Source organism: Parasteatoda tepidariorum, chromosome 3 (genome assembly GCF_043381705.1).
Source record: "Parasteatoda tepidariorum isolate YZ-2023 chromosome 3, CAS_Ptep_4.0, whole genome shotgun sequence".
Classification (NCBI taxonomy): Eukaryota; Metazoa; Arthropoda; class Arachnida; order Araneae; family Theridiidae; genus Parasteatoda; species Parasteatoda tepidariorum.
In genome coordinates, this window is record NC_092206.1 from 23,151,604 (window position 1) to 23,160,376 (window position 8,773).

Sequence of the window (8,773 nt, forward strand, 5' to 3'; positions counted from 1 at the left end):
AATATCTTAATTCGATTAAAATAATTTACTAAATCGGATGACGTAGAGAAAACTGAATTTTATTTATTTTAATTGATATTTTAAGCACAAGAGAATTTTCAGTGTAAATGATGATTTCTAATTTGTTTCCTCGTAAAATTCTAATTCTTATTCTCCCAGTACTATTTAAAAAATACTAAATGCTACTGTTTAAAACTTGAAAAGATTTTCAATTAAACTTTTAAGATAAATTGCAAAAGAAAACTTTTTTTCAGAAACAATTGAACTTGACAATAAGATTAAAAAAATGTCGATAGTTACTTCAATTAAAATATCTTTGCTATTTCCTTGAGAATTTTATTGGGTTAGAACAAAAAAATTAAGTTTAGTTAACCGTCAATATGCAGTTATTACGAGACAAAACAAAAAAATTCGATTTATATTTAAATTTCTATATATATTTTTTACAATTTTATAATATTATGATAAGCAATAGTTGTCATTTTCTCTGAGTAAAATTGTGGTCAAAACTATGAAAATATGGTTTCAGTTACTGTGTTTCTGTTACCATGGGGACACCGAAAAGCTTTTTAATTTGTAAGGACGCGCTTTGCTAATGATTTTGTTAAAATTGACAATAAAATATAGTCTTATAATATGTGATAAAATTTGGTTAATGGTAAAGTATGGTAATGTCATCATAGAATACGTCATATGTCGTGAGAATATGTCATAAGTAGGACTGGGCGATATTAGAAATTATATATCGTGATATATCGTCAGTTTTGCATCGCGACATAGCGATGNATGGTTCTGAAAACTGAAACTTTCAATAAACCATAACCATACGAACGGAAAAGTTACCAAAGCATATTTAAGTACCAAATATTTCGGTTACGTTACTATAATTTTTTCCTTCGTGTTGTTGATATGACAAATGCGCAAGCAACTTTACTAAAATAATTATTTAGTCACGCACATGTCTTAAGTGCGGATTTTAGTCCATGAATTTTAGTATTTAAAGTGCCCCAAAAAAGTTTTTTTTTATTGAACGAAATAATTGAACTTTTAACTAAAGGCGCAGCACATCTGAAAACTACCATTGCAAATTGAAGAAAAGTAGACGGCCTGAAAATGAAATTTTCCAAATTGTCTTCTTTTGTAAAGTATTCAGCGTATTTGAATTCAAAAAAATTAAACTATATAATTAATTTTTATATTTTATTTTTCATTTCAAAGTGTTTGCTCTCTTTTTTAACATCCGAGTAAATCCTATTACATAACGAACATTTTTGTCCTCTACCAAAAATAATATTGCTCTCGTTTCTCCAACACAGAAAATGGCTAACTTAATTTTCCATTAAGCAGCAGCTGATGAGAGACTAAATTGCACACGAGGAAAAACACGTTTCATCGGTTTTTTATGAGCTGACTTAACGAACAACGTAACTGTTATCACTTCTTGGAATGTCGGTGCCGTTAGATTCCAAATAGGATAAGTCGTGTTGATTAGTACCTAAAATGCGTTCGAGAATGATTTTTGAAATTTTTTTTGTCTAGAAATGAGTTTTAGAGCAAGAAGACATTACGGAATTCAATTATTTGAGGGAAATGATTTTTGCAAAAGAGCGAAACATAGGAAACATTTTCATTTATTTGCATTTGATGTGAGTTTGTTTCTGAAAATCCGTTTAAAATTGCATGACTCTCCGGACATATTTTTGAAAAAGAACTTAGTTAAACATTAACTAATCCTTGCAGACAGAATGTAGTTTCCTTTAAAATGCGCTTTTTGCATAGTAAAAATAATCCTTTATTACTTTTTCATTTTTTGCATACAAATTACGTTTAAAGAGAAGAAAATAACTATACAAGAATATCTAGTTCGCTTTTAAATGACAAATTTTAATTTCTAATAAGCTAAAAAAATATATTTGGAAAGTGATTTTTTAGTTTGTATTTTTCACGTGGAAGCTTTTATTAGGGTAATATTTCTTATTTACTTTGAAAAAAGTGTAGCCCACTTGTCACCTTGAGGCTTCTCCCTGCATGATGTTATTTTAAAAATTAATAAGAGAAACTTCAAGTGCCTCCTTACAAAATTTTTATCTTTAACTCACAACAGTATATTAAAACCAGATTCATTTTTTTATCTTAGGTTCAACCTGCTCTCTACAAATAATACATGATGTATTGAAGATGATGAAACATTGCAATATTTATTTCTCTCATATATGAGATACACATCTTATGCATCTCATAAATATAGCAAAAAAACAGAAATTTAAGAAAAACAGAAATTCAAAAAAAAGTTTTTATCCATTGAAATGCAAAACAATTTACCATGCTTTTGTACGTTTGAAGCAGTGATGCATGAGGCAGAAGTAGGTATGTGCTAAAAGGTTCTTAACAGCTCTTCGTTTCATACCCGGCATCCGCTTTTTATAATTATAATATAGCAAATTTTTCTGTGAATTATTTTTATCTGGTTAATAGGTAAATAAATAAATGAATAAATAAGCGAATAATGTGTTAAATCTTATCATCAATTATCATCTTATGTACAAAGTAGCTTTATCAAAAATGAAGCAAAAATATTCTCAATGTGTGGTTAATTGGAGTAAAGATATTTTTGTTTCTATGGTCTTAATCTAAGTTTAGGTAGATTTCAATGGCGATTTATCATAAATAAATAAATAAACTGGTTTTGGTCAGTCAATTGTTATATGATAAACTCTAACGTGAAACATGTTCTTAACTCAGTAATAAATAAATATATGCAAGATGTAAGCCGTTGTCACTAACCTTATTATGCATGCTTTACCAAAAATAAAGCAATAAAGAATATTTTCAATAAGTAAGCGCAAATTAAAACTTAGATGAGGATAAGATTCAAATTACCAAATCTTGTATTGCTCACTCAAATCTTGAATTATCAGTGGACTGCACAGGGATTAAATAACAAAGAGTTTTTGATGTTAGTAATCCTGCTTTGCTGAATGTTTATTCGCTTGATTTCGATAACGATTTTGATTTAATTTTTAATCACTTGAATATCAATTTAAAGCTTTGTTTTACACATTTTTTTTGTTAATTTTTTAAAAGGCTATAAAATTTCTGGACATACGATTCAACCATAATTCTATGTTCAGAAAAACTTTTGAACTGAACAGTGAAAAACAAATTCTGATCATAATATTTGTTAAAGGAAATGAATATTTGTTTCTGATTGTTTGCACATAATTTAGAATTATAAAAATTCAATTCTTTTATTAGAGAAACTAAAAACGTTAAAATATTCATTACTTTGAAGGGTGAGTTTCCCAGGTGCTTAAAAAATGAAAGCTTTCTGAATATTTGCTTCATTTTTAATACTTCTACAATAAAATTTTTATTTAAAGAATTTGGGAAACAAAATCTGCACTTTGGAATTCTTTTCAATTTATATTTTTATACAGTATTTAATTTTAGATTATAATCATGTAAAAAAGTCTGTTTTATTTATCTTATTCAGTTCTTCGTGTTTTAATTTTATTTAAATTTTATTTCATATCCAGTATAATGATAAAATTAAATAATTTAAATGAATAGGAAGATAGTAAATGGGAAATGTAATTAAAAAAAGAAAGATTATGATTTTTTTCAATTGTTAATTTACAACTATAAAAAATACACTATTGAATTTCTAAAATTATTTAGTATAAAAAACGTAATGTAGCACATTATCTGTTAAGTTAATATAATCCCAGCTTTCTCTGCTTTTAATTTTATTTTTGTATAAATAGTTAGCGTTAAAAAAGTAAATTTCAATTCCTTAAGGTTTGTTTTCAGAAACAGTTTTTTTTTTCTCCAAGAAACAGTATCCAATTAAAAATCCATTCGAATAGATAAAGAATTAATTAAATATAGATTTGAATTTAATTAAATTGATTTAGAATAAGATTTTTATCCCTTTAAAAGCAGATAAAGATTTAATTCTCTCCTTAATAGTGAGTTTTATTGCAATCTGATTCTTTTTTTTTAACATCAGTTAATTCATTTAAGGATAAAAAATTTATTCATTTCTCTAGGTTTTAGTTTACTTTAGAAATGAAATTTATTTGATGAATTTCGGATTAATCTTATTGAACGAAATTGTAGTCATTAAATATTACTTTCCATTTTTTTCGTCATTACTTAAATTTTTCCTCTATTTACTTTCGTAAAAATTTATTGAGAAATAGATTTAAAAATACGTTTTTATTAAAAATACGAGAAATATTAATAAATCTTGTTTTTTTCAACCAAAATTGTTATTGTTAAAAAAAGAGGATATAGTGATGAATAATAGTTTCGATTTATCAATGAAACAATTTTATTTCCACAGTTTTTAAAAGCGAATAAGTAATTGTATATCATTAAAGCATAAATTATAATTATAGCATTAATTATAATTATTCAAAATATGTTACAGATACTTCTTAGAATAACTGTAAAAATAGAGGGGTAGTTTTTTTTGACGTCACACGCTTTTTCTCCAAATGTTAACTTTCGAAATAATACTTGTATTTGAAGTCGATAATTACTTGAATCAGTTGTCTAAAATTCATTGTTTCACCTTTTATGACCATACGTCCAGATTCCGTTTACGCCCTTTTACGTCCAGATTCATAAAAACTATTTTCTCCGTTTTTGTGGTGTCACAGCTTTTATTCACTACAGAAAAAGAAACAGTGCTGATTTTTAAAAACTGAACAACTCTATTCACTTAAGTGAATATGATTTAAAATGTATATTAGAGTTACAAAATCTGTTTTAAAAATTGTGTTTTGTTATTATATGTTATTTTTTATAAAATTTGAAATTATGTTATGTTTTTAAAAAAATAGCTTTTTTGTCCTAAAAATAAATATTTTTTTTTCTTCATTAGACTGAATGTATGGTGTTCGTATTGCAAAAATGAATTAAGACTAGTATGGAAGCTAAGAATTTACTGCATGAGACAACCTAAACTAAATGAAACAAAATATGCATTTCAACTTATTGTTCCCAAAAAGACAGCTTTCGGCTAGTAAAGAAATCACACTGAATCGATAGTGTTCTCATTGCAAAAATGAATTAAGTCTAGTATGATAACTTAGCATTTACTTTATGAGACCACCAAGGGTAAATGAAAGAAAATAGGTATTTCAACATATTGTTCCTAATAAGACAGCTTTGAACTAGTTAGAATAGCACACTGAATATATTATATTTATCTTACAAAAATGAATTACGACAGCTATGAAACAACATCAGAAACAAGTTTAAAACCTATACGCATTGTAATTTTATTTGCTTCAAAATTTAAAAAAATCATTAGAGAGTTAAATGCGTCAAACAAGAAATTTAAATTATTTAAAACTATAATAATTAAAAATTAGTCCCTAGAGTGATTTCATGCCGAAAATATATTATTTTCATTCTCATTAGACAAATAAACTGGTTTTGATGACTTTACGTTTGTCTTTGATCTACTCTTTTTTTGCGAACCATAAATAAAAATTTAGAAACATTTTTTTTCTATCTCATTTAAACTTTAATTTATTTCTGATCCGATTTTTACTTACAGAGACTCAAACTAATTGCCCAAAATTCTCACCTTAACATTGTTAATTAACTGGTGCAAATGATATTTTAAGTTGCCAAAACAGATGCAAAAAAGCACTTTCGATGATTAGACATGATTTTTTGTTGTTGACAGATTTGGTTTTCTGACCCCTATGTATAGGGGGTAGCCGCAATCTAAGAAGGTCTCAAAAGTTTTGTCAGGGAAGCAGTCAAAACTTACGACCTTTTAGTCGTGCGTTTCCGTGTTGTTGTTGTTGTCGTGTCTATGCCAGTGCAAAGATTAGAGTCCTCCAAAAGTCTTGATAACAAGGTTTGCAAGTTCTGGAGCCTATGGAGAATTTCGATGGGAGGTGCTCCAAGTTGAAAGAGGGAGCCGATAATGGCCTGGCAGTCAAAAACATGGTCTGGAGTTGGTTGCAAATGAGGACTGTACTTGCACGTGGGATAGAATTTGCAAGTACTGTCCTCATTTGCAACTAACTCCAGGATCCAGCTCCCGCGGACCAAAAGGCAGAAGTCCAACCTTTCCGGGGGCAATGGCACCCCTCTTCTATGAATAGTGCAATATATAGTACGTTTCCGTATTTCACCATATTGAAAATATTTCTTAAGTGATCTGAATTTTTTCCCCACATAATTATAAATAATGATAATAATAATAATTTCATGTAAAATTTGCAATCAAAAAAATATTTTTAATAATTATAATTGCTCTACATATTAGTAATCAAGAAAATTTCGAATTGCAAGGTATACAAACTTTTACATCATTTTAAAGAATCTTTCTTTAAATAGCAAAATATAAGTTTGAGCATAATAGGTCAATAGCTTCTAAGATATCAAAGAAGATTTTTCTTGAAAAAGTCATACGTTTTGATTGATTTCACGAGAGCTATTCGATTGATTGCGCGATTAGACTTGCATTATGCACTAATTTTACATTATGGGCTAATTTATACAAGTTGATATTATCTATAATTTCGAAATTTTACTTTATTTATCCCGAATTCATATTACTGCTTCACTTTTCTATTTGTATGTGTGTTCAAATCGAATTCCTAGCGTGAAAATTTCAAACTATTAAATAACAATAAACGTATAAAATAAATAAGTGAGTAAACAATCAGTAAAACTTTTCTTTTACTTAACTAACAGACTGCTTGCAGAATCTCTTAAATTTCTTCAGAACCACCCCAAGACAACATCAATGATAACCATACATATTTTTTTTAACTTTGAAATAAGTAGGTGCAATGGTGAGAAAAATAATTTGAAATCAAATTTTCTAAGCAAAGAATAAAATATGAAAGTATAGATTTTTCAAAAAAAAAATTCTTTTTCCTTCTTTGATTGATTAGCTGATCAATCAATTTTAATTTTTTAACAGAATTATTTGCCGAGCATTGTCGAAAGCTACATTTTTGTTCCTCAGTATTGCTTTTTGTAAAAAAAAAAAAAATCTTCACCAAACCCTATTAGATGAAAAAAAAATCTTTATAAGTTGTGACGAAAAGTAAAATTTGAAACATTTTTTTCTTACTTCTCTGTGTTACATACCATTATTAGAAAATATTCAATTTTATGTCTTTTTATTTTTTACCTTCAACTACGGCTAATTTGAATGTATATGTGCTTACTACTAGAATTCTGCAACTATTTTTTTCTCGCAGTGTCAGAAAAAAACATATTTGAGAAACTTATTTTTCCAATAAATTGTTTAACTTATTTTTTTTCTTCAGTTAAGCTCCTCATTTACCATTTTGTTTTAGAAGGCACATGGTAATTTTAGGTAATTTTATGTTATTTTTTTATAATGGACGGGATTATGCCGCGTGTAAGGAAGATTAACGAACGAAAAAGTTTTAAGAGGATTTAAACTTTTTTCCCTTTCTAGCTTTGGTTTTTAAGTTTGCTATGATAATCTTTTTTCTTCATCCCAAACGATAAACTTTTTTTTCGTCTTTTTAAAAAAAGGCTTATAATTTTTGTCAATACGAATATATTATAATAAAAACGTGCATTACAAATTCTTTTTACAAACGAATAAAAATTTCTTTACTTTTTCCAAAAGTTCGTATCCAAAAATTTGGATACGAACTTTTATCTATTCGTTATCCAAACGAATAGATAAAACTCACTACCCTGAATTTATATTTGTATCATAAATATTTTAGCAGTAAAAACCAGAGAAATTGCTGGATTGTTAAATACTAAACTAGAAATACTATACTATATACTATATGAGAAATAGTAGAGAAACCCTGATATTGTTGGTCACCATCAGTAAAAATTCAATAGAAGCTATAAGAGTATTTACAGTAAATAATTTATTTAACTCTTATTTAACGGTATTTACTTGCAATTTTCAATTATCAACCCTAATATTATTCCCAGTTATTTATAATTTTTCTATTATTATTCAAAATTAAAGGCCTAAAACTAAACTTATGTTAAAATGGAACCTAATAAAAAGTGAACTTATTTAAAAGTGAACAGAGAAAAAGTAAGTTTATTTACTTTTAATTATGTAAAGACTTGAGAAAAAAAAACCTGATGCAATTATTATTTTTATGACTCATCACGATGATTTACATACTATGTATTTTTTATTACAAAAATTTTTACTTATTCATCAGTACTGATATGAATTAAATGATATGATGATATGAATAAGGAAAATAATCATGTGTGAAATAAACAAAATATACATAATCATAATTATATAAATAAAAAATGACTTTGTATGAAGTATATTTACAAAACAATTAAGTATATAGAATGGTTACCATAGTGACGGGTAATATGAATTGACCTCAGTTATTAGAGATGTTGAGCATTCCTACATTCACGTATGTATATTTTGCGCAGGCGCAGTTATTAAAGAATGACTTTAATTCTCCACTGAAAATGGGCAGAGAATGTTTACGAGAAAGTGATTATTATACGAAACAATCTCTATTATACGAAATACGTTATTGAATAACACAGAAATAAGTTCCTGTTTGAAGAGAGAAACAAAGCAATTGGCTTTCGACTTTTAAGTATTTTTCTTGAGCATATACATTTTAATAAAAAAAAACTTTGGATTTTTTAAACAATTTATTAAAAATAATTTGCGTTGAATACAATTGAATATTTATTTTAAAACACAAATGAGATCATACTCATGAATAAAATAAACTTATAGATTGTATTCTTGATATGG